General features: G+C 37.4%; 1 protein-coding gene across 4 annotated transcripts in view; it reads right to left on the bottom strand.

The window, feature by feature from the left end:
- LOC135214023 (ras-specific guanine nucleotide-releasing factor RalGPS1-like) overlaps positions 1-26,302 on the bottom strand; it is a 210,372-nt gene that overhangs the window by 116,551 nt on the left and 67,519 nt on the right. The gene's annotated exons all lie outside the window — the stretch shown is intronic.

Raw genomic sequence — 26,302 nt, 5'->3', positions numbered from 1 at the left:
AGATATGAATGGGGAAGGGGGGTTGGGAAGGGTTCTAATCAGTATATGAGAGGAGAGAGAGAGAGAGAGAGAGAATGGGGAATCCCAATATTGAGCCGTATATTGCGTAGTACTTGCCCACGGACATTTATCTATTAATCAATAAATGATTTCTTTCTGCAACACCAAAACCATGACAAAATTAATTTAGGGATGCCATATGTCATTTAAACTTCCTAGGCTATTCTATCTCTAAATATATTTTGAGAAATAACGCGGAGTTCAATTTTTTTTCTTATTTTCTTATGGCCTGGACAAAAAAAAGGGCATTTGGTTGTCTGTTTGTTGGGCCATGCTCTTACAAAGCAATTCAAAAGATTGCCTGCATCTTGTTCATCAGGATTAGAATTGGTAGAGGTCCTTGAAGACAGAGAGAGAGAGAGAGAGAGAGAGAGAGGGAGTGAGGATGGAGAGAGAGAGAGAGAGAGAGATACTGGTCACTCTTAGTACCTGGCAATATTACACTTATCCTATTTTTTTCCTCTCATAACAATAGTTACACTTTATTTCAGCATTTGACATTATTCTGAGAGAGAGAGAGAGAGAGAGAGAGAGAGAGAGAGAGAGAGAGAGAGAGAGAGAGAGACTGGCAATATCACACTTAGCCTATATTTGTTTCTTTCATAACAATAGTAGTTACTTTATTTCGGCATTTGTCATTATTCCTTAGAATTCGAAGTTTAATTTTGCATGTCGCCAGATTTTTATTTTTATTAGTACGCGGGTTACACAGATTAATTCTCTTTCGGTAGCTCTTACTTCCATAGTTTCTACGTAACTGAGAATATTCTGAAGTATGAATACAACGAACATTTCGTTAATATTTTAAAAAAATTTCCGTAAGAAAATCTGGCGCTATCATAAGGAAGTCATCTGGGAAACTAAGATTGTGATTTTTTTATGAGTTTTCCTCTGAAAACAAACGGATCAAATTCTTTGCAAACATCGTGGTTTACATCCTCATAAGATATTATCTATCCAACGATAAAGTCAGCTTCCTACGCTGACTACGTGAGAAAATTATGTTTAACCTAGAAGAAGAAGAAGAATGAGAGAGAGAGAGAGAGAGAGAGAGAGAGAGAGAGAGAGAGAGAGAGAGAGAGAGAATTAACAGACTTATCTTTTATTTACCTGAACAACCACTCATCTATAACAACAACGTCTCACCTCTCTCTCTCTCTCTCTCTCTCTTCTCTACTCGGTCTCTCTCTCTCTCGCTCTCTTTCTCTCTCCTCATGTATGATTTCGGTATCCCGCCATGATTGAAGTGGCTCCCCCCCCCCCCTCCTCCTTCTCTTCTCTCTCTATCTCTCTCTCCTCTCACTTGCAAGGCTTAGGACTGTGTTTCGCTCACACCGACAGGGAGGAGTCACCGCAAATATGCCGGCGCCACAGACACTCCTGGCTGGTGGTCGGTTCGTCTTCAGCAACTGATCTTTGGCACTACAACCTGTAAACTAACACACACACCGAACCCCCCCCCCGACCCCGCCCCCCCCCCCCCCCCCCCCCCCCCCCCCCCCCCCCCCCACCCCAAATCCACAAACAGATTACTATTGTTGTTGGTGTTATTGAGCACACTCACAAACAGATTATTATTATCATTTTATTATTATTATATTATTATAATTATTATTATTATTATTATTATTATTATTATTATTATTATTATTATTATTGAAACTGTCAAACACACACCTGCCCGATGGAGCACCCTTACAAACAGATTATTATTATATTATTATTATTATTATTATTATTATTATTATTATTATTATTATTATTGCTGGAATACAATATAGAGTTTAAGTCAAAGCCAAGCCAAACCTAACCTGTGAGGTTAGGTTTGAAAGGTATGAGAGAGAAAACCTCACAGCAGCTGCACTATGACACTATTGTTAGGAGAGAGGGTGGATAGTACAATGGAAGAAAGAGAATATGGACGGAGGTACAGTAAAAAGAATGAAAAGGGTTGCAGCTAGGGGCCGAAGGAACGCTGCAAAGAGCCTTTAGTAATGCCTACAGTGCACCCAGTGTGAGGTGCGTTAACGGCACTACTACCCTACGGAGATTATCATTATCATTATTATTAGCTTTCACAGGGCTGGCCTCATGGATTTGTTTTCATTTAATTTTTTTTTTATATTTGTCAATTATATTAAATTCTGCCTTTAAATTACAAATTAGAAACCTTGATGAACATGCTAGACAACCAATGGCATTAGGAAAAAATTCTAATAATTCTAACAATTATATTAAAAAGTATAAATCTCAACACTGAACTTACATTCAGAGAATCATCAAAATAATTCTAGAAACTATAAGCTCGTCACGAACATGTATATTGCGAAGTTATCGCAAATAATATACAGCTCAGTTAATTAAAGATAAGGCTGGCAGAGGTGAGATACAAAATATGACCTTTCTTAATAGACAAACTAGGTTTTCATTTCATCGTAAATCACCGTAAAAAAGAACGACCCTCTATATTTTTTTTTTTTTTTTTTTTTTTTTTGTTTTTTTTTTTTTGTATGGTGTTTTTACGTTGCATGGAACCTGTGGTTATTCAGCAACGGGACCAACGGCTTGACGTGACTTCCGAACCACGTCGGGAGTGAACTTCTATCACCAGAATTACACATCTCTCACTCCTCAATGGAATGGCCGAGAATCGAACCCGCGACCACCGAGGTGAGAAGCAAACACCAAACCAACCACGCCACTGAGGGGCGCTGAACGACCCTCTAGCATGGATCAAAGTCAATTTAAACAAAACACGAAACGTAAAAACACTTGCGTAACATAAAATACCAGAGATCCATCAAGAGTTAAAAGGGAAAATCACACCAATAGAGAAGAACTCGACACTGAAAAACGAAGAAGGAAAAATCTAGCCGACTAAACCAAACGAAAGAAAGTGAAATCTACAAAACCGGTGACCTAATCAATTCATGGGGATCTATCCACGAAAATTATGCCAACAAAGAACACGGGAGAAAAGAAAAAATCCAACAATTGCTCCGTAACCCCAAGATGGACATCTCAAATAAGGTCCTGATCTCACCGATGACTGGACCAATTCACTTGTGAAAAGATTCGGAATGCGAGATCATTCTCTGGTCACTGAAGGATAAAAGAAACATTCTAAGAGGCAGAGAAATGGATCTTATTCGGTCAAAATCAGTGCTTATAACGGAGCTTCAATGGCGCCCTTTATTTGTCGAGTCTCGGCCTCATCCAGATACCAAGAGGTCGATCCCAACGGGTGAAGGTTCTGGTGACACCCGTTTCCTATACAATTCTTTAAGCCTCCATCGACCCAAGTAGAGGGCAATATACATGATAATTAGTAGACTACGGTGGGCTGCAGCAAATAAATGGTAGAGAATGACTACAAACAATGGGTTGCAGCAATACAGAGTAGAGAATGACTACAAAATGTGGGTTGCAGCCAATATAGGGCAGAGAATGGCTACAAAATGAGGGTTGCAGACATTGTGGGTTGCAGCCCATATAGGAAAGACAACGGCTATAAAAGGCGGGTTGCAGCCCATATAGGGTAGAGAATGGCTACAAATAGTGGGTTGCAGCCAACATAGTTCACATACATCATATCTGAATGAGGATGAGGCTATGTATGTGTGTGTGTGTGTGTGTATATATATATATTATATATATATATATATATATATATATATATATATATATATATAGATATATATATATATATATATATATATATATATATATATATATATATATTCTGAGTAAAGACGAAAGCGCTTGGATTTCTGAATCATTTTCCTGTGAGATTCGCTTATATATATATATATATATATATATATATATATATATATATATATATATATATATATATATATATAGTATGCTTTTTTCTTCGTAATAAGTGTGGGTCATGGTTTTTTATTTGTGTGTGTGGACCCCTTTGTTGACACGCAAAAGAATTCTCTAGGATAACAATACGGTTAACTTTGGATATTATTATTGTTCATTCATATAACGATTCTTCCCCCTTGGTTAACACTTCTCTCATTTTTACTTTTCCTGACGTTCTTCGGGTCTTTTCGAAAAGTTCATTCGGTTGCCAACCCCACTGGCCTCTGAAAATTTCCCATAACCTACCCATAATTACAGTTCAAAACTATCATAATAAAACAAACGGAGTAGGGAGAACGTTTATTCCCAGGTATAATACACTATTACGCAAGGGAGATAGCTATATATATATCTATGTCCCAAAAAGGCAATAAGTCCAAATTAATGGCCGCTTATTGCCCTAATTAGTTTCATTAAATATCTATTACCTAATTAGTTCCAACACGTAGAGCAATTAAGCTCAGCTATGGGAAGAGGATAATATAAGCTGCACAGCAATCTCGTATTTCCCCCTGAAAGGATGTGTGTGTGTTCTCCGTACTTATAACGAGGGTCATGAATACAGGAAGCTGCTGGCATCTATGGGGCCGGTTGCCATAGAACACAGGACATTTACATAAAACGCTACGAAGAGAGAGAGAGAGAGAGAGAGAGAGAGACAGAGAGACGAGAAGAGGAGAGAGAGAGAGGGGGGGGGGGGTGGTGGAGGTAAATCCGTTAAAATAACATTAGATCAAAACGAAGCATAATTGTGTTAGACAAAAGTTGTTACCAGTTGTTAAGATGTTCATATACCTCTTTTCATACCGACAAGGGCACTTTTCAAACACGAGCTAATAACAGTCTTAACTATCTAGATTATAACAAATATAAAAAAAAACAAACTGCAAACGATACGTAAATACAGTACTGGTCTTTCTCTGCCTGTGAATAAGCACAAATGTGTGTGTGTGTGATCCAATTTCTTCAACTTGTCCTAATTCTTATTTGGCTGCTCATCAACAGTAGTGGTTTGCAGTCAGAGATATTCAGGGGGAGGAGAGAGAGAGAGAGAGAGAGAGAGAGAGAGAGAGAGAGAGAGAGAGAGAGAGAATTAACAACAACAAACAGGAAGAGACCAAACATCCGATATTTTCTCCCCAATGCACCCAATCCCCAATCCCCGAAGCCATCCCACTCAAGCGGCCGCCCACCCGAAAGCACTTGTAACTATCACCTTCGCATCCAACCCCCCCCACCCACACCCCCACACCCCCACCCCCTTTACCGCAAAGGGCCAAGTCGTTGACCGCGACTGGATCGAACAATGAAATCAAACCAACAAAACCAACAAACAACAACAACAACAATTCAATTGCCTTTCCCGTTCTCAGCCCCGGTTGGTTTGCACTCATTCAAAGGATATGAAAATCTGTACAAAGTAAAGGCACGTAATACGTTCACGTACTTACATATGCTCAAACAAGAGAATTTTACATGGCATTATAAATATATTATATATATGTATATATATATATATATATATATATATATATATATATATATATATATATATTTATATTCTTCCAAGTTTTAACCCATTTTTATATGGGGTCGCCGTTATGAATGAGCCGTCTCCATCGATTTATGCCCTGTATTATTTAGTATATATATATAAAATATATATATATATATATATATATATATATATATATATATATATATATATATATATATATATATATATATATATATATAATACAGGACATAAATCGATGGAGACGGCCTCATGTTTTTAAAATAAATATATATATATATATATATATATATATATATATATCTATATATATATATTAATTTTAAAAAACATGAGGGCAAGGAGGTGGGCGAGGAGGTGGCTGGGGGGGGGGGGGGGGGGGTGTTTCAGCACGTAACCAGAGTATCACAAAACCTTGGAAATAAGTGATATACTCTCAAGTCGGATTACGTCACAGCATCCTCAAGCTGAGATGCGTATCGCCGCTTCTAATTGTTTGTTTGTTTTCTTCTGCCTATATGTACATAAGCGGTTAAAATTCCTCTTAAAAAGGCCACAGGAATTCTGGATGAAGAGGAAAAGGATAAGACGCTTTTATTTCTCTGATGTTTTGTCACAAATCCCACTGAATTTCTTATTAGGCATTTGAATTTTCTTAAGACAGATAAATCAAATGCGAAATACCAGGAAGATTTTCATTTTAGAAATGATGGAATTGTTGCCTTCATATAATCAATTTTTTGTAGCTTTGGCTTTCGTCAATTTTCTGGAGGAAAAGGAAAAGACGTTTGTATTCCTCTGATATTTTGTCATAAATGCAATTGAATTTATTAGGAATTTGAATTTTCATAAGACGGATAAATCAAATGCGAAATACCAGGATGATTTTCATTTTAGAAACAACGGAATTCTTGCCTTCATAAATTTTCTGAAATAAAAAGGAAAAGTAAAAACTACAAGCACAGATAGACATTTCTATGCATAACTTTCTTCGAAAAGAATGTAAGCTACGGGTTAAGTTACAACCCCACGAGAAGGGAAAGTGACCCTTCACAGCATAGAATTTGTTCCTCGTTGGACGAGTGGTTTTCGGGCTCGGCCACCAATCCGGTAGTCCGAAGTTCGATTCTCGGCCCCGCCAACGCGGAATCAGAGGAATTTATTTCTGGTGATAGAAACTCATTTCTCGATATAATGTGGTTCGGATCCCACAATAAGCTGTAGGTCACGTTGCTAGGTGACCAATTGGTTCCTAGCCACGTCAAAATATCTAATCCTTCGGGCCAGCCCTAGGAGAGCTGTTATTAGCTCAGTGGTCTGGTTAAACTAAGACACACAACTTATAACATACAATTTTTCTTTAACAATGAACAAACGACGACAAATCCGGATAACGCTTTTTCTTTAAAAACCTATTTAGAAAACTTGGACTTTTCCATAGAACAGAATAACTTTTATTAATTCTAAAGGATTTCGGCAAAATGAGCACCAATGAATGCCGTGTTCTCAGCCACTGGGAGTTACCAACCGTGACAAAGTATGCCCTACAACCCAAGCTTACCATTCCGTGTGATAAGTCTCGTCGCTTACTCGGGAAGTAAGCCTACACACTACTTCTTGTTGTTTGGGGGGTAGGTAAAGGCCTCTGGAAAAAACCTAAAAAGGTCCGTTAAGTATAATATCTTAGTTTTACCACACCACTGAGTTGATTAACAGCTCTACTAGGGCTGGCCCGAAGGATTAGATATTTTACCGATTGGTTACTTATAGCAACGGGACCCACAGCTTATTGCGAGATCCGAACCGCATCGAGAAATGAATTTCTATCACCAGAAATAAATTCCTCTGATTCAAAAAAAATCATACAGAAATTTTAGGATAAGATATTTATGATTTATTTATTAGAATGAAAATGTAAAGATATTGAATAATGTGCATGTTAAACAGAACAGAACAGTCCAATGCTCAAGAGATCGACTGAATAAACGCAACTGAAATCACTGAAAATATGACATTCCCTACTGAAGCTTATTTTGTTAAGATCCTTTAACATTAGTAAAAGCTATCATTCTGTTCTTTGGGAAGGTTCAGTTTTCTATACAAGAATTCTTTTGTTTGATAAACAAGTTAAGTGTAACTGCTTGGCAGTTCAAGCTATCACGTGCACTGCCATGGAAAGCATACATCATCCTTAGCCTGTGACCTGTCCATCCCTTACAAAGAGCTATGTCACGCTATGGTTATTTATTCACAAGATTGGTTAGATTAACCAAAGTTATGAACACTGTACGGATACTGTCAGGAAGCAAAGCTTATATATGGATTTTTAAAATAAAACCTTGGAAGGTAGCTAATAAAATATAGCAAGATTTTATTAGCTACAAAACGGGACATCCTTTGAGAACGATTATCATAGTGAGTTTTCAAAGTATTTTAAGTTTGCGTGTATCAAATCAGCCAACTCTTACTTTTAGATTCCTTTAAGCATACGTTGTATTCTCATCTGCCGCATTTGTATTTTTATTCGTACACTTTATTCAAGTTTGCCTTTACTTATAACAATCTTACTTAAAGTTGTCTCTACTCTAATATTTTTTTTTTTTTACAAGAGGCCAAACGGGACAACTATCTAATATTCTTATCTAGCCCAGGACTGACTTATTACTTCAATTATTTACGACCAGCTATTATCTGATTATTAGATTTCATGCTTATTACCCATTGCTTGAAAAAGTGAGCCCACAAAAAATAGTAAACAGTTCGATGTAGCTAAGGGCCGAAGGGACGCTGCAAAGAGACCCTTAAGTAATGAGTTGAGTTGAATATAAAATTTAGACCAAAGGCCAAGCAATGGGACCTATGTATAAGAGGTCATTCAGCGATGAAATGTTAATTGAGAGTGAAAGGTTTGAAAGGTGTAACAGGAGGAAAACCTCAAAGCAGTTACACGATGAATCAGCTGTTAGGATATGGTGGAAAGTAAAATGAAAAAAATAGAATATAAAAGGAGGTACAGTAAAATGAACGAAAGTGGTTGCAGCTGGGGACCAAAGGCACGATGCAAAGAACCTTAAGTAATGCCTATAGTGAACCGCATGAGGTCTCTTGAGTAATGCCTACTCATGTGCGGTGCACTGACAGCAATGCCCCCACTACGGAGGCGAGGACGTCAGGGGCAAGATCGTTAGCGACCTTATGAGCCAAGGTCTACCCAAGGTACATAGAATACTACCCAGTCCCTTATGAGCCAAAGGTCTACCCAGTCCCTTTTTAGGGGATCCGCCAAATTCTGCACTAAGGAAAAACCAGTGCGGACGAAGAAATATCGTAGCATCTACCTGGACTACTACAACAACGACCAACGAGTCCGTAGGTTTTATTATCGTATCATGGAAACCAACTGTTAAGAAATCAGGCAAAGTGTCAATCTGCAGGTTGCCAGTCCAAGGTAATTAATCCATCCAATCGTCAGTCGCAGCTATAATTCATATGGAATTGCTTAGTAGCTACTTCTCTTCAGTCGAAGCCTTAGCTATTCATTTAACACTACTCTAGACTTTTCGACTAGCCTTGAAATGTACTAGAAGTTCATTTAATCATGTCTCTCTACCAGCTATGCAAAAGACTAAAATCCAGTGTTCTTTCGGTTATAATAATAATAATAATAATAATAATAATAATAATAATAATAATAATAATAATAATAATAATAATAATAATATTTCGGAAGGAGACCCTCTCGTAGACATGTTTTGTTAAAAATGACTGCTGCTTCAGCACTATTAATCTTATAAAGAGTCTTCTCTATCTTTCTGATGACGGCTTTCTCGTTGTTGCTTAGACTGGCGAGCAACGCACCAAAGGGCATGGTAAAATTCGGTTGAGTCATTTGATTTATTATTGCTTATACAATTCTCTCTCTCTCTCTCTCTCTCTCTCTCTCTCTCTCTATCTCTCTCTAACGCGACGTTTGTCCTCCATGATCGACAGGGACATTATCAAGCTTGATAATGTCCTGTCGATCAGGAGGAAAACGTCGCGTTAGAGAGAGAGAGAGAGAGAGAGAGAGAGAGAGAGAGAATTGTATAAGCAATAATAAATCAAATGACTCAACCGAATTTTACCATGCCCTTTGGTGCGTTGCTCGCCAGTCTAAGCAACCAACGAGAAAAGCCGTCATCAGAAAGATAGAGAAGACTCTTTATAAGATTAATAGTGCTGAAGCAGCAGTCATTTTTAACAAAAAAATAATAATAATAATAATAATAATAATAATAATAATAATAATAATAAAAAGTATATCTTAATCTAACCAGACCACTGAGCTGATTACCAGATCGCCTAGGGCTGAGCCCGAAGGATTATAGACTGTTATTTACGTGGCTATGAACCAACTGGTTACTTAGCAACGGGACCTACAGCTTATTGTGAGATACGGACAACGCTTTATATTGAGAAATGAATTTCTAATCACCAGAAATAAATTCCTCTGGTTCCGCATTGACGGCAGCGGGGAGCGAACTCGGGCTACCGGAATGATAGACGAGTGCGCTAACCACTCGTCCAATGAGAAACTAATCAAAATTAATAATAATAATTTGTTGAAGTACAGTACCTCTCAATAAAAAAAATATATATCAGCAACATTACGATGATGACACTTTTAAGAATAAGAGTAGAAACGACAGAGAGAGAGAGAGAGAGAGAGAGAGAGAGAGAGAGAGAGAGAGAGAGAGACGTCCATGTAAACATCCTCTCCCGAAGTCCGTCATCCTGCAATCCAGGGTCGGATTCAATGTGAGTCCTTGTAACGGCAAGAGTAAATGAGAGATGTGACAGCCGCTTTCATTAGTGACAGGGGGCGTTATTGCATTACACGTTCGACTGATTGGAAGAGAGAGAGAGAGAGAGAGAGAGAGAGAGAGAGAGAGAGAGAGAGAGAGAGAGAGAGGTGAGTACCAAAATGTTATTTCTTCTAGCAAGAAAATATTATTATTATTATTATTATTATTATTATTATTATTATTATTATTATTATTAACTAATACTATTTACAGGTAATAATAATATAATTATAATAATAATAATAATAATAATAATAATAATAATAATAATAATAATAATAACTGCAGAAGAAATGTGTAGCTATAAACATGCATAGATAATAATAATAACAATAATAATAATAATAATATTTTTTATTATTATTTGAGACGTAACAGGAGGAAAACCTCGCAGTTGCACTATTGTTTGGACTGTGGAAAGATGGAAGACAGAGAATATGAGCAGAGATACAGTAAAAGCTAGGGGCCGAAGGGACGCCGCAAAGAACCTTAAGTAATGCCTACAGTGCACCACATGTGCAGTGACGGCACTAACCTCTTACGGGATGTACGAAGATGAAAATATAAAGAAAAAGAAAATATCTAATTCAGAAGGACTAATATTAGGGAGAAAAGAACAAACCTTTTGGTCTAACACACACACACACACAGACTTAATAAACTTCGTCTATCTTTACATCAAGCGACATAAACAAGATCTCGCCCACGGCATTCCCCACGGCATTCCTTCCCCCACACACGCACACATACTTCCACCCACAATGTCTGGTCTTTTGTCTCGACGTCTCAAGGGAAAAAAAGAAAAGAAAAGAAAAAAAAAAAGCCTGATTGACTTTCCGCTTCCACTGACCCGAGTAAACAAAATACAATTTGCTGAGATTATTAGTGGAGCGATGTAACTGCAGTTTTTTCGGTATCGATAAATAAAATTTATTGAAATATATGTACACATACCTACATACACAAACACAGATAAACAAAGGCCTTTCGACTTCTTGTCCTTTACTAGGTCGAAAGGCCTTGTAGAAATACCCCACTGTTTCACTTTCCTTCCTTTGTCTATTCATTCAGCACGTTCTATATTTACATGATTCAGTTTTACATACACACACAAACATACATATATATATGACGGTACACCAAGCCTCGACGACCTGCGAAGAGAAGTGACCGAAGTGTTCATGGAAATGGAGTTTGAGTCTCAGATTTTTTGCGATTCGTTGAAATCATACCCGTCTAGAACCCAGGTTGTGGTAGAGGGAGATGGAGGCCACACAAAATATTAAATACTCAAGAGAGAAACTTAAATAAATACCTGTTCTGAATCACTTATGTTTTTGTCCATGTCAATTTTAGTTTATGATGTAAAGGGGGGCTAATTTTAAAACACCCTTTATATATATATATATATATATATATATATATATATATATATATATATATATATATATATATATATATATATCCACCAAGAATATCCTGAAAACGCTTCATTCCGTGAGGGATTAACACCATCGCATACCACGCTGATTCAACGTCGATTCCGAATTGGGCATTAGCGCGGTCAACAGAGGAGGTCGGGAGGGGGGGGGGGGGGGGGGTGGGGGGTGGGGGGGGGTTATCTGCCAGCATAATCAACAAACAACGGTTCCTCTGCCTAAACGAGCAGCCACTGACCCACAAAATATGTAGGGAATTCACTGTCAGGTAAACTACTCGAAGAGACACGAGCTGAATGGCGACAGGGCAAAGGTGATAAAACGCAATTCTTGGAGGTGAGGTAAAAATATGGAGAGAGAGAGAGCAGAGAGAGCGAGAGAGAAACGAGATGAGAGAGAGGAGGAGAGGATGATGAGAGAGGAACATTTCCTTAAATTGGGCGGGCAACAGAGATGAGAGAGAGACGAGTAGAAGAGAGAGAATCGGAGAGAATGAGCGAGAGAAGAGGAATTTACTTAATTTGAGGTAGTAGAGAGTAAAGTTTTAAGATGAAGAGGAAACTATTTGCCTCGAAATTCGAGTTAGGAAGAGAGCGAAGATGAGAGAGAAGTGATGGAGAGGATCGAGAGAGAGAGAACGAGCTTTCCTTAATTTGCGGTAGAGAGAGTAAGAGAGAGAGGAAAAACTATTTCCTAGGAATCGAGTTAGGGGTGAGAGGAGAGAGAGAGACGAGGAGGAGAGAGAGAGGAGAAGAGAGAGAGAGAGAGAGAGAGAGAGGGTTGAAATGCCAGTAACGGGTTTTATGACTCTTCATACAGACGTCCAAGGTCGCCCATTTACATAACCGAAAATGTGTGCGAAATGTCAAACGACTTTACCGTTGTACAGTCTCATTAAAACCCCCTCCACTCCCTCATATGGTGCGGGGGCGGGCGGGGGGTTTGATTAAGAAGTGTCGAGGTTTCGTAGGATAACAAGTAAAATATGTCTGCATGATTAGGAACACATTTATACTATACATACATACACACACACAATATATATATATATATACATATATATTATATATGCATATATATAAATGTGTATATGTATACCGTTGGAGTGAGAATGTATTGATACAATGTATGTATACATACACTACATTGCAAGTATCTCGCGCTGATGCTTCTTTTACTAATTTATTATTCATGAAATACTAAATTACAAATTGGGGATTCATCTCCTTCCCTCGTCATTTTCTGCAACAAATCCAATTGCGCGTTCGCTTGCATACAAACAAACACAAACATACGAGCAAACACACACACACACACACAGAAATTTTCCTTCCGGAAATGAAAGATTAATGTATTTCTCCCCTTCCCATGATAAAGATATCGTAGTCTCTCTCTCTCTCAATTAGCCTGTTTTATTGCGCGTAGAATTTTCATTCATAAAAATTTTTTTCATTTAACCATTTGTCATTGTTAATAACACACCCATGTGCTAGTAACTGTTCATTCAACCTTTGTGAGCCAACAATAAGCAGAGAATATAGAATAGAATACAGAATTTAGACCAAAGGCCAAGTGCTGGGACTTATGGCGTCATTCAACGCAGAAAGGGAAATTAAACAGCAAGAATGTTTAAAAGGTGAAGCAGAAAGACGGCCTCACAGTTACCTAGCAACGGGACCTACAGCTTATCGTGGGATACGAACCCCACACTATCGAGAAATGAATTTCTAATCAACAGAAACAAATTCCTCTGATTCCACGTTGGCAGAGCGGGGAATTTCAACTCGGGACTACTGAATCGGTAGGCGAGCACGCAAACCACTCGTCCAACGAGGAACTTAAAAGAGGATGGAAAGTCAGACTGAAGAAAGAAAATAAGAACGGAGGCACAGTAAATGGAATGAAATAAGTTGCAGCTAGGGGGCCGAAGGGAGGCTGCAAAGACCGTTGAGTAATGCCTACAGTGCACCACGTGAGATGCACTGATGGCACCATCCCCCTGCGGAGAGTAAGCAGAGATGAAAGAGCTAAACATATGGCGATAGTTAGAGAGTTTACAGACATTTCATTGGTAGTTGTAAGAGGGCAATGTTTACTTAAAATATGTGAATGCTTACGCAGAAATTCCATGAGCAGGCAGAGATTGGTGAACACAAATATTTAACTTGAGCAAATACGTACATATCAACAACACCAAATACACATAAAATGGTCTTGAAGGTAAAATCCTGCAGCCTGCAAAACAATTCAGTTATCCATATGAAGAGCTGCCGATGCCGAATAAAATACAAAAAAGACACGGCCTTTGATTCATTCATATATCAAATATGGCGAAATAAATGTAAAATATATGAAAAGAGTGTTAATGAATGATTTAAAAACGCAAACAATAATTGTAACGGAATGAAGTGCACAGCAATAGTGAAATATACTACGAACAAAAGACGAAAATTTATTAGAGGATGCTGAAAGGAATCATCAGCGCATAGTCAGACTCTTTATTCACTGAAGACACTAAAAGCAACAATGGCGCCTCATGCATTTAATGGATTACCCCAAACAAAAGGAGAGGGAAAAACAATGGGACGGCGAGGCTAAACAAATTCTCTCGACACAGCAAAATGCACTAAACGCCTCCACAATTATTCTTAATAGCTGGGCGCACCAAAGCGCCAACGAGAGATATAATTAGCCTCGAAGGCTACCATGTATAAATCTTGAATGATGTAGTAGAGGGGTGGTGGTAATCTCCTCAACTTTTAATGAGCGCCATGAAAGTTATTTTACGCTAAAACACGGGAGATGATTATGCAAATCCAAGTTATCAATGTGGGGAGCGGCAGAAGCTAAACCAACGACGCAACTCTGATTAAAAACACGACGATGCTTATGGGAAAAACATGAGGTTTCTTATTGGAAAACCACGAAGATGCTTATGGGACAAATTGGACGATGCTTATGGGGAAAAACAAGACGATGCTTATGGGAAAAACGACGATGCTTATGGGAAAAACATGAGGATGCTTATGGGAAAAACTGGACGATGCTTATGCGAACACACAACGATGCTTATGGGAAAACCGCGACGATGCTTATGGAAAAACACAACTATACTTATGGAAAAACTACGACGATGCTTATGGAAAAACACAACTATACTTATGGAAAAACTACGACGATGTTTATGGGAAAAACAAGACGATGCTTATAGGAAAAAAATGACAATCTTATGGGAAAACCACAACGATGCTTGTGGGAATCCAAGTTTTCAATGCGGGAAACAACAGCTGCTCAACCAACAACAATAGCCTGAAAAACAACACCACCACCAACTCCTATGCTTAAACGTAATACATGTGAGAGGACAGTTTCAACACCCAACCTACAGAGACACTAATGACGAATCAAACTCATCATAAATCAGTGAAGGAGAACTGACACTCGCGAGATGATGTAACTGTTGCACCAATGTCAGTGTTAACAGGGCAACGAGTCAAATTCGTGAACGTACAAGTGTACTGGTAGGGTGTCCTTAAATGCGCCCTTGTACACACATACGGTCTCTCTCTCTCTCTCTCTCTCTCTCTCTCTCTCTCTTCTCTCTCTCTCTCTTATAACCTCGTATTATATTTCGGTTGTAATTTTAATTATGAGTCTGTTTTTATATTTATATTTTAATGTATTATTCCAGCTTTGATAATGAGACAGATGTCAGGAAACGTCAGCAGCTGCAAATAAAGAAATGTCGTTACTATGGACGTCTACTCTGCCCGTTGGTCCTGTCTGCCTTGGCTGATAGCAGCCGCTAATCACACTCTCTCTCTCTCACTATATAATATATATATATATATATATATTATATATCTATATATATATATATATATAATATACATATAATATATAATATATTATATTATATATATATATAATATTTATATATATATATATATATCATATATATTTATATATATGTATATATATATATATATATATATATATGATATATATATATTATATATATAGAGAGAGAGAGAGAGAGAGAGAGAGAGAGAGAGAGAGAGAGAGAGAGAGAGTCTACTGGTCATTTTATCAGATACATATGTAATTGTAATAAATTCTTAACTTCTCGAATTCTTCGTGCTTTTTTAGATGCGCTTGTCACCACAAAGCCATAAGATCCCAGTGCAAGAAATATGAAGAAATTACGATGCCCGGTAGCGGGAGACAAACCCATGTCACCATAAATAGGACAAAGTCACGTTGCCGATAAGGCCACGTCCAACGTGACCTCGTCGTGATTATGGTATCGAGGGTTCGTTGCCCGCTACCGGACATCATAATTTCTTCATATTTCTTGCACTTGGATCTTAAGGCTTTGTGGTGACAAGCACCATTCAAAAATGGTGTGAAGATTTTGAGAAGTTAAGAGGGCATTGTGGCCATTACAATTACATATAATAAATATATTATATATATATATATAATATATATATTATATATAACTGAATCACGAAAGTTAGGAACGTGATAAATCCATAAATAAAGATATATGCCACGAAGGAAAATAAACAACGGAGTACCCGCGAGACCTTTCGATGTTCAAACGTCCTTCATCTGCTTAGTAAAGGACGTTTGAACGTCAAAAGGTCTCGCGGATACTCCGTTGTTTATTTTCCTTCGTGGCATATATATATATATATATATATCTATATATATATATTATATATATATATTTGTGTGTGTGTGTATATAAGCAATATATCACACACAACAGAGGCAAATCACAAGCGCTCGCAATCTGAATGTAATACTTGGGTCTCTGAGAACCCGGGGACGGGGTCTTAGAGAAGACAGAAATGAATATTCGGCCAAGAAATCAGAGGAATGCAAGGCAGGCGAGGAGGGAGAATATATAGTCCTGAAGAAAGGTAAACAATTGCTAAAGCCAACCACATACATACGAGCGCTCGCGCGAAGGAAGTAGCTCTTCCCTTGCCAGATGCTTTAACAGATGAACCTCGAGTCGTCGACGACGACAATCCTTGTCCGTCCTGGGGGAAAGTGTTTCGCTTATCGGGAGTAAAACTACAAGCTACTTAATTGTTGGTTGTTGTTGTGGGGGGGGGGGGGGGGGTAAAAATGACTTGTAGATTCGATATACAACATATAATATATATATATATATATATATATATAATATATATATATATATATATATATATATATATATATATATAGAGAGAGAGGAAGAGAGAGGAGGAGAAGAGAGGATATATATATAGAGAGAGAGAGAGGAGAGAGAGAGAGGAGAGAGAGAGAGAGAGAGAGAGGATGATATCTTTTTTTTCATTTGTGATACTAACGCTTGATACTAACATTAACGCATTCTCATTAGAGTCTAGTTTTTAAAAGAGGGGGGGAGGGGGGTTAAGAAGGGTCGACGGAAAAGCCTAAAAAGGCCTAAAAAAAAAAAAAAAGGTGTTACGCGTTTCAGTTAAAGATACAGCAATATTAGGATAGGATATTTATTATTTATTTATTCGAATAACAATGTAAAACATAAATGTGCATGTTCAACAGAACAATTATTTCTACTAAAACATACCGTATTTATTTTAATTTTCGTTGATGAAACAAAGTAAGCTGGAGGTCGGATCACACCTTGGTTGGTATGCCAAGACAATCCTTTGGTCGTGATAATTGCCTTTTTTTTTTTTACGCTTTGCATGTGGAGAAAATGAAGACCAATGTAATGAAATGTCCAGGTTATGCTTGAGAAACGTATTCATACCCAAATACAAATTTAGATATGAATGAATTTTCCGACCATATGTTTTCACTACAAAATTGCTGGGAAATCCAAGCAGGTTGCGGTACACAACTACTTCACCAAGACAATGCCAATAATAATTAAAACGTTAGTCGGAAAATCTCTTGCCCCGCAACACTGGAAACCAGCTTGAGACAGACATAATTTTTCTTACAGCAATGCATTCATAAGTCTTTTAAATATATATATAGAATATATATATATATAAATATATAAATATATATATAATATATTATATAATAACCACAAACCACTATATATTATAATATATATGATATATATATAGATATATATATATAATATATATATATAATACATACACACATATATATATACATATACATGATATATTATATATAATATATATAATATATATATATATATATATATATATATATATACATATAATATAAGTAAATCATATGGGGTAAATTGTCAAAAATGGGGCAAAAATGGGGTAAGATTTAAGGAGATGGAGCACTTCATACGTTGCCCCTTTGAAATTTTCGTTCCCTCACCGTGTCCTTATTGTGTTTCCTAGTTGGAAGATATTTTCAAATACCACTAGATTAAGAATAACTTGAGCAACAGCATTATAACCACATTGATGAAGGATCTACAGCAATAACAATATAATGAAACAACTACCACAACTAATCCAATAAAGGTACCCCACCCCTCCCCTCTCTACCAACCCCCCTTTCTCCCGACACCCGGAAATTCAGGTACGATAAGACAAAACGGAGCGCTACGAGCATCAAGAAATGGCCCACGGCGCCTCTGCTGGCCAGACAACCGTCTGACGTGTTTAGTACGAGTCTGACTTCCGGATTTTTAATCTTATTAAGAACCGTACTAGAATTATTCATTAAAAAAGCATTTAAAAGTGTTTCTTCAACCAATGTTGTACGATATTTCTTTTCCCTTAGGCGCAGTGGTTCTTAACCTTTTTATGTCCACGCCCCTTCTAAGAGTTGGTCCTTCCCCTCCACGCCCCCCCTTGCATCTGAGTGAACCCTCCCAGATTTACAGAGAGAGAGAGAGAGAGAGAGAGAGAGAGAGAGAGAGAAGGAGTTTTGAGGGATAGGGAGGGAGGTCAATAATTACACAACATCGTCAACCCAACGAGTTAACTAGAGTAGTAGATGATATGAAACTAACGTTATAAGGCATCTTTTTGGGTCATTTTTCATAAACTCCTGAGTATTAGTTCCTCACTCTTGTGAAGAAAATAACGAATATAACTAAAGAATTTTCAATTTTTCCCTAGGGCTCGCGTCTCTCATGGAAATGGCTGACGCCCTCTTAGGGGGGCGCGCCCCCAAGGGTGAGAACCACTGCCTTAGAGGGAACGGCTGTTGTAAACGTTATAGCCACTCAGTTTCATTAGGGATGAGGTTGGGAGACCATCACGCTTTACATTTCAGCCACCCAGCACAATCGAATCATCGCCAGGTAAATTATTTCAGTTCATGTCAACAGAAGCACAATGGGTCTCTCTCTCTCTCTCTCTCTTTTTCTGGATATGCCAAGAAGACCTTGAAACAATAAGAGGAGATCGCAACTGATATATAATGTCCTTTCGTCACGTGTACCTTAATATATCCATAGCAACGTATTATGCAACATCTACTTATATGACAACGAGGTATAATTATGACGATAATGGGAGAGGGATTCAACAAGGACATGCTCAATACTCCCAGATAGCGACTATTCATGGCAACAAGAATGTCGTGCTGATGTCCTTTCGATATATATAACCAGAGGCGTGATTAGTTACATGTTTCTATAAACAATTATATCAATTGACTTGTTTTTATAATAAACCTTTGAAGTCGAAATGATAAAACATTTCCCTGTAAAATCCATAAAAAGCCTGTGTGGGGATTCTTGCTCTATTGAAAATGAGTAAACACGCACACGAGTATATATATGGGCAGCCCAACAAACAATGGATACTAATTAAACTTTCAGTATGTTCTAACATTAAGTAAAAGTTCAAGAACACGCCAGCCCTAAATTACACTGGAATGCAGACCCAGAAACAGGATGAAAAGTAATGCAGAGAATAAACTGTGATATCACATTCGCCTGCTGTCTAGATGGGAATATTAATTCCACTTCAATTTCCTTCTCTCTATTAACAACAATACCTTGCTCGCTCCTCTCTCTCTCTCTCTCTCTCTCTCTCTCTCTCTCTCTCTCTCTCTCTCTCTCTCTCTCTCTCTCTCTCTCTAGCTAAGTTGAAATTTAATGTCCTCCAATCCACCTAAAACTTAATTTGTTCTGTAAGTGTTAACTGATAATTATACATTCATTCAATAGAAATAAAAGCCCTCACATCGTTTTAATACCCACCGTTCATGACGCCCAGGATAAGCTATCAAAATTCGGGAAAATCATCATCCTCCTCTCTATTAACAATACCTCTCCCTCTCTCAGAAGGAATATATAATTACAAAGGTTGTCGGAAAAAGTCAAGAATATTTTAATCTCTCTCTCTCTCTCTCTCTCTCTCTCTCTCTCTCTCTCTCTCTCTCTCTCTCTAGCTAAGTTGAAATTTAATGTCCTCCAACCCACCTAAAACTTAAATCTGTTCTGTAAGTGTTAACTGATAATTATACATTTATTCAATAGAAATAAAACCTCTCACATCGTTTTAATACCCACCGTTCATGACGCCCAGGATAAGCTATCAAAATTCGGGAAAATCATCATCCTCTCTATTAACAATACCCCTCTCTCTCTCTCTCTCTCTCTCTCTCTCTCTCTCTCTCTCTCTCTCTCTCTCTCTCTCTCTCGGGCTAGCTAAGTTGAAATCTAATGTCCTCCAATCCACCTACAACTTAATCTGTTCTGTGAGTGTTAGAAGTAAAATCCCTCACATCGTTTTTATCCTCCGCACCCATTAATACCCATCGTCCATGACGGCCAGGATAAGCTATCAAAATTCGGGAAAATCAATGGCCCAATTAACCCAGGATTTCGGCCAGTAGCGCCCCTTTAAAACATGCAGTGCCGTAGGTGGTAAAATTCCATCACAACCACCTGTTTCGCGACCCCAGGTGGCGACGCGTAGACTTAAATAGAGAGAGTGAGAGAGATCTCGAGTTCGTAAACAAGTGTAATACCTGGTATTGTAGGTTGGGCGCGTGAAGAAAACAATATCCAAATACTTCTCAAGGTCGCCAGTGTTCTCTCTCTCTCTCTCTCTCTCTCTTTGAATGCTGTAAACAGGATGAAATGCGCAAAACAATTCTTATTTCTGAATTGTTTTTTCAGATGAACACACTTGAAATGGAATGGAATATAATAGAATAAAAAAGAATATAGAATTTAGGCCAAATTCCAAGACCATTCAGCGCTGAAACGGAAACTGACAATAGGTAGGTTTGAAAGTTGTAACAGAAGGAAACTTCAAAGCAGTTCCACTATTAAACAATTGTTAGGAAAGGGTGGGTATCAAGATAGAAGAAAGAGAATATGAACGGAGGTAAAGTAAAACGAACAAAGGGGTTGCAGTTAGCGACTGAATGTACATTGCAAAGAACCTCGGGTAATGCCTACAGTGCACCGCGCGAGGTGCATTGATGGCAGTAACCCCCTACGGGGAAACGCTCTTGGAATTTAAGAAAATTAAAACATACAGAATCCATCAAAATGAAGTATACCATGAAATCCTACAAAGAAATTAGATTGGTGGCTGTAGGGAATTTTGGGAAATAGCCCATGCACTGGGGACCTCACGGTCATGTTGCCCCAAATACGACGAAATTATAAGATGGCAAGAAATAAAAGCCCTCTTGGCACTTATCTTCGAATCCTTACCATACTCCTTTCATTCATCACATGAATGGTTATGTTAAAAATAAATCTACAAGAATATACTCAGCTAATAACTCATTTCAATGAGTACACACTGAAGGGCAGTGATACCTTTAAAAAATTACAAGATACACTTCAAAATACAAGCACAATATACAATTAATATAGTATATATATATATATATATATATATATATATATTATATATATATAATACACACGGATTGATATATATATAGTATCTATATATAGCTATATATATATATATATATATATATATTATATATTATATATATATATATATATATATATATATGTTATGAAACTAAACAAACGAGTATTATTACTTTTATTATTATTATTATTATTATTATTATTATTATTATTATTATTATTATTATTATTATTATTATTATTATTATCCAGAGGGTGAACTCTATTCATATGGAACAAGCCCACACGGTCCACTGACTTGAAATTCAAGTTTCCAAAAATATGGTGTTCATTTGGAAGCAAGAGAAGGTAAAGAAGAAATCTCACATTTAAAAAAGAAAAAAATATTTAATTAATCAACAGATAAAAATGTATCAAAATACAAGGAGAGGAGCATTAGAGTAGTAATGCATTGCATCTTCGTTTGAACGAAAAAAAATAAAAATAAAAACATCTCAAAATAAGGGCCCCGAAACATATAAGAACCTAAAACCATAAATAAACAAAACCACTCGTCTGGCTTTGTGTCAAATGCAACCCGACACTGGTCTCCTCTACAGCAGCAGCCATCACAAACACCGTAGCAAATTGGCCTCAGTACTTATCTGTAACCTGAACCATTTTACTGGGGCTATCGATGGGGCGCCTTACAGTCAGTCTGCCACCTATGAAAAGTTTGTGCGCGTCTGTGAAGTTTGTTATGAGGTTTGTACCCGTCTATGTAGTGTTTTTGTCTATTAGGTTTGTATCTGCCTATAAAGAGTGTTCTTGCCTATGAGGTTTGAACTAGCCTATGTAGTGTTTTTGTCTACGAGGTTCGTATCCGCCTATGGAGAGTGTTCTTGCCTATGAGGTTTGTACTGGCCTATGAAGTGTTCTTGCCTATGAGGTTTGTACTAACCTATGAAGTGTTGTTCTTGTCTATGAGGTTTGTACTAGCCTAAGAAAGTCTGTTCTTGACTATGAAGTTTGTGACGAGGTTTGAACTCACTTGAAAATTCTTAATGCATTTAATTCGTCGACGACATTTGTAATGAATTTTTAATTCGCCTATAAAATTTGTATGGGAGTAATGAAGTTGGTAATTTAATTAGATTCGTTTGTGAAGTTTGTGAATGAAGTCTGCACTTGAATAGTAAGTTTGCACTACGTCTTTAATTGAACTGAAAATAAGAGTTTAGGCCAAAGGCCAAGCACTGGGACCTATGAAGTCATTCAGCGCTGAAACGGAAATTGACAGCAAAAGGGTTGAAAAGTGTAACAGGAAGAAAATCTCAAAACAGTTGCACTACGAATCAATTGCTGGGAGAGAGTGGAAAGTAAGACGGAAGAAAGACTATGAAAGAAGGGGCAGTAAAAGGAAAGAAAGGAGTTGTAGCTAGCGGACGAAGGCACGCTACAAAAACCTCACGCAATGCCTACAGTGCACCGCATGAAGTGCAATGACGGAACTAACCCACAACGGGGATACTACATCTTCAAGCCTAAAATATAATGTTACAAAAGAAAATATAGCATTCTATCCGAGGTGCCACAAGAAATAAATGGGGCAAATAAAAAGGGCTTAAATAAATAATTTTTAGTGCCAGGCGACACACACATCTGTATAAGGAATCCCAAGTACTATCAAGTATATAAATGTCTGTGGTTAATATTAGTGAAGAATATGCCAAACACTAGGGGGAAGATTTTATGTATATTTACGCATATTAACATCATGTCGACGGAATGCACAAATATGATGTTGAGAAGTCTAAACTAAAAAAAATAAACTTACAAATATTATGATAATCAGGTCTGTAAATAATCATAAGACTCAGGTTTATCAACAACACGGATGCTATTAGACCAGAAATCGATCTGAAACGAATTGCCCCAGGGGTCAGCATTTGCATGCCCTTACTCAAAGCGTCAGTATTTGCAGTTTCATTAAAGAACGGCAATCAGACTCGTGCGAAGGACGTGGTAAGTCCTAAGTCCTTTCACACGAGTAGGAGCGAATGCTCCAAGAATCTATAGGAGAGATTTTTCGCCTTCTAAACTACTTACTGCACGGACAAAATTTATTATTAAATCAATAATAAATTCATAAATCAATGTGATTTCAAGGAAACACAATGCTGATCTGATCTTTCTGCATTCAATAAGCTATATAAAGATTGGTAAAAAATAAATAAAACGTAAAACTTTGAAAAGTACACTGAAAATAACTATAAAAGTTGAAATCATACAACACAGCGATTTCAAGGACAAACACTTCTACGTATACCCAAGTAAGGATAAACAGAGGACAGTGGTGTATATTTTACAAGTGCACGGAATAGTCTCTGTCCACCATAACTGTATACAAAAATCCACCAACATGCTAACTCTACATATTGTACCCAATTTTTATTATATTCATAAATATTGTAACTCCACATATACATATTGTACCCAGTAGTTCGTATATTCATATATATTGTAACTACATATTGTACAACATTTTTATTATATTCATACATATTGTAACTCTACACATTGTACCAATTTTTAATGTATTCATATATATTGTAACTACATATTATACCCAATTTTTAATATATTCATATATGTTGTCACTGTACATATTGTACCCAGTTTTTATTATATTCATAAATACTGGAACTCTACATATTGTACCCAATTCTTAATGCGTTCAAATATATTGTAACTACATATAGTACCCAATTTTTAATATACTCATATATATTGTAACTCTACATACTGTACCCAATCTCTAATATATTCATATATATATTGTATAGTGTATAAATTTTATTTTAATTACACACTCCTACTCTCCGATACTCTATTTACACTTCCATACATAAATACACACTACAGTATTCGATATGCGATAAGTTCATCATAATGAATCTTATACCGCATTATATTTTCTCTGTGAACTGTAAAGCTTAAGGACGACTGCCAGAATTTTCTCTCGTGTATACAAAATACTACACACACTGACGTAGTATATATATAAGCAGTTCCATCAAAGTCAATCTTTATGCCGTACTTTATTTTCTCTTTGAATAGTAATATCTAAGGATGACTACCAAGGCTACCAAATTCTCCCCTCGTGGATTGCGGTATTCATTCTACTATATACAAAGGTCTATCATAATGCTCTATAACACATTAATTTCTCCTTAAATTGCACAAAATCTAAGGACGACAACCAAATTCTCCCACACTGAGGTATTCTGTATACAGAGGTCTATCATAATAATAATGATGATGATGATCTTTATTTGCATTGGCTATTTTGCATCTTACCAGGATAAAATGTATTTCAATGCATGAGTTACATTTCATACTACTCACAACTTACTCTATACAGCAAACCTGACTGTACATCTTAAAAATACATGAAACGTAGCCCTGTAAGACATAGTATAGTAGTATGTATAATTTTATTTACATGTATAAATAGGCTCTTCTTTTGTTACAATTCACACAGCATTACTTTCTGTCTGAACAGCAAAATCTAAGGACGCCTTTTAAGGCTACCAAATTCTCCCCTCGAGAGGCATTCCGACCCTTGACTGGCCTCTCCTTGGGGGCGCACAGTCTCCTCGCTGGAGATCCCTAGATTGACGTGACTCCTACGCTCGTCTCCTAGGATCCCTTTTGCAGGATCAGATCTGGAGGAGGAGGAGGAGGAGGAGGAGGAGGAGTGGTGGAGGTGGTGGTGGTGAAAGCAACAGAGAGGTAAGGAGAGGGACAAGAAAAGCGTGATGATAATGAAATGAAAGACGAGTGAAGGAAGAGGGGAGGGGGAAGAAAGGTAAAGAGAGAGAGAGAGAGAGAGAGAGGGGAGGATGTGAAGATTGATGACGACCAAGCGAAATAAATGAAAGGGAGAGGGGAAGACGACGGAGAGAATCGGAGAGGGGAAAAGGTTATAAGAACTGAGATGAGGGAAGGGGAAGAGGAGAAGGAGAGAAGGAGGAGGTGGTAAAGAAGAGAAAGATGAGGAGGAAACACAGAACTGGGAGAAGTGAGTGAGGTAAGAAGCAAAGGTTCTATAAAGAGCAAAGACGGCTGGCTGAGAAGAGAGAGAGAGAGGAGAGAGAGAGAGAGAGAGAGAGAGAGAGAGAGGGGGGGGGGATAAGAAACGAGGAAAAGTTTCTCTCTCTCATCGTGCATCCAATGCACCCAACTTTCCTAGAAGAACTCGACTGAATTACGTGAAGAAGGAGAAGAAGAAGAAGAAGAGGCATCCTTCAGGAGACGAACACCGACAGTCTCTCTCTGCTTATTCAGACTAATAGCCCGACGGCGCCTCAAGGGCTCAGTGCCGTGTGGCGTCCCCTCCTCAAAGGGCGCCTATACCTCACAGCCACCCTCATCTTACCCCCCCTCCCCACCCCCCCCCCCCCCCCCCCCCCCCCCCCCCCCCCCCCTCCATCATTTAACTCGAGTCGACATAAACCCCGAGAGGCGTTGGCAAAGGAGCAGAAAATTGAAAGTAATAATAATAATAATAATAATAATAATAATAATAATAATAATAATAATAATAATAATAATTTGTAATGGGTGTACATTAAATATATAATGTGTATATAATATATATATATATATATATATATATATATATATATATATATATAATATACATATATACGTATGGTTGACTAACTGATGTATAGAAAATGGTTTCCTATAC

Source organism: Macrobrachium nipponense, chromosome 43 (assembly GCF_015104395.2).
Source record: "Macrobrachium nipponense isolate FS-2020 chromosome 43, ASM1510439v2, whole genome shotgun sequence".
Classification (NCBI taxonomy): domain Eukaryota; kingdom Metazoa; phylum Arthropoda; class Malacostraca; order Decapoda; family Palaemonidae; genus Macrobrachium; species Macrobrachium nipponense.
Note: the sequence above shows the minus strand (reverse complement) of the source record. Positions and strands in the feature narration are given on the sequence as shown.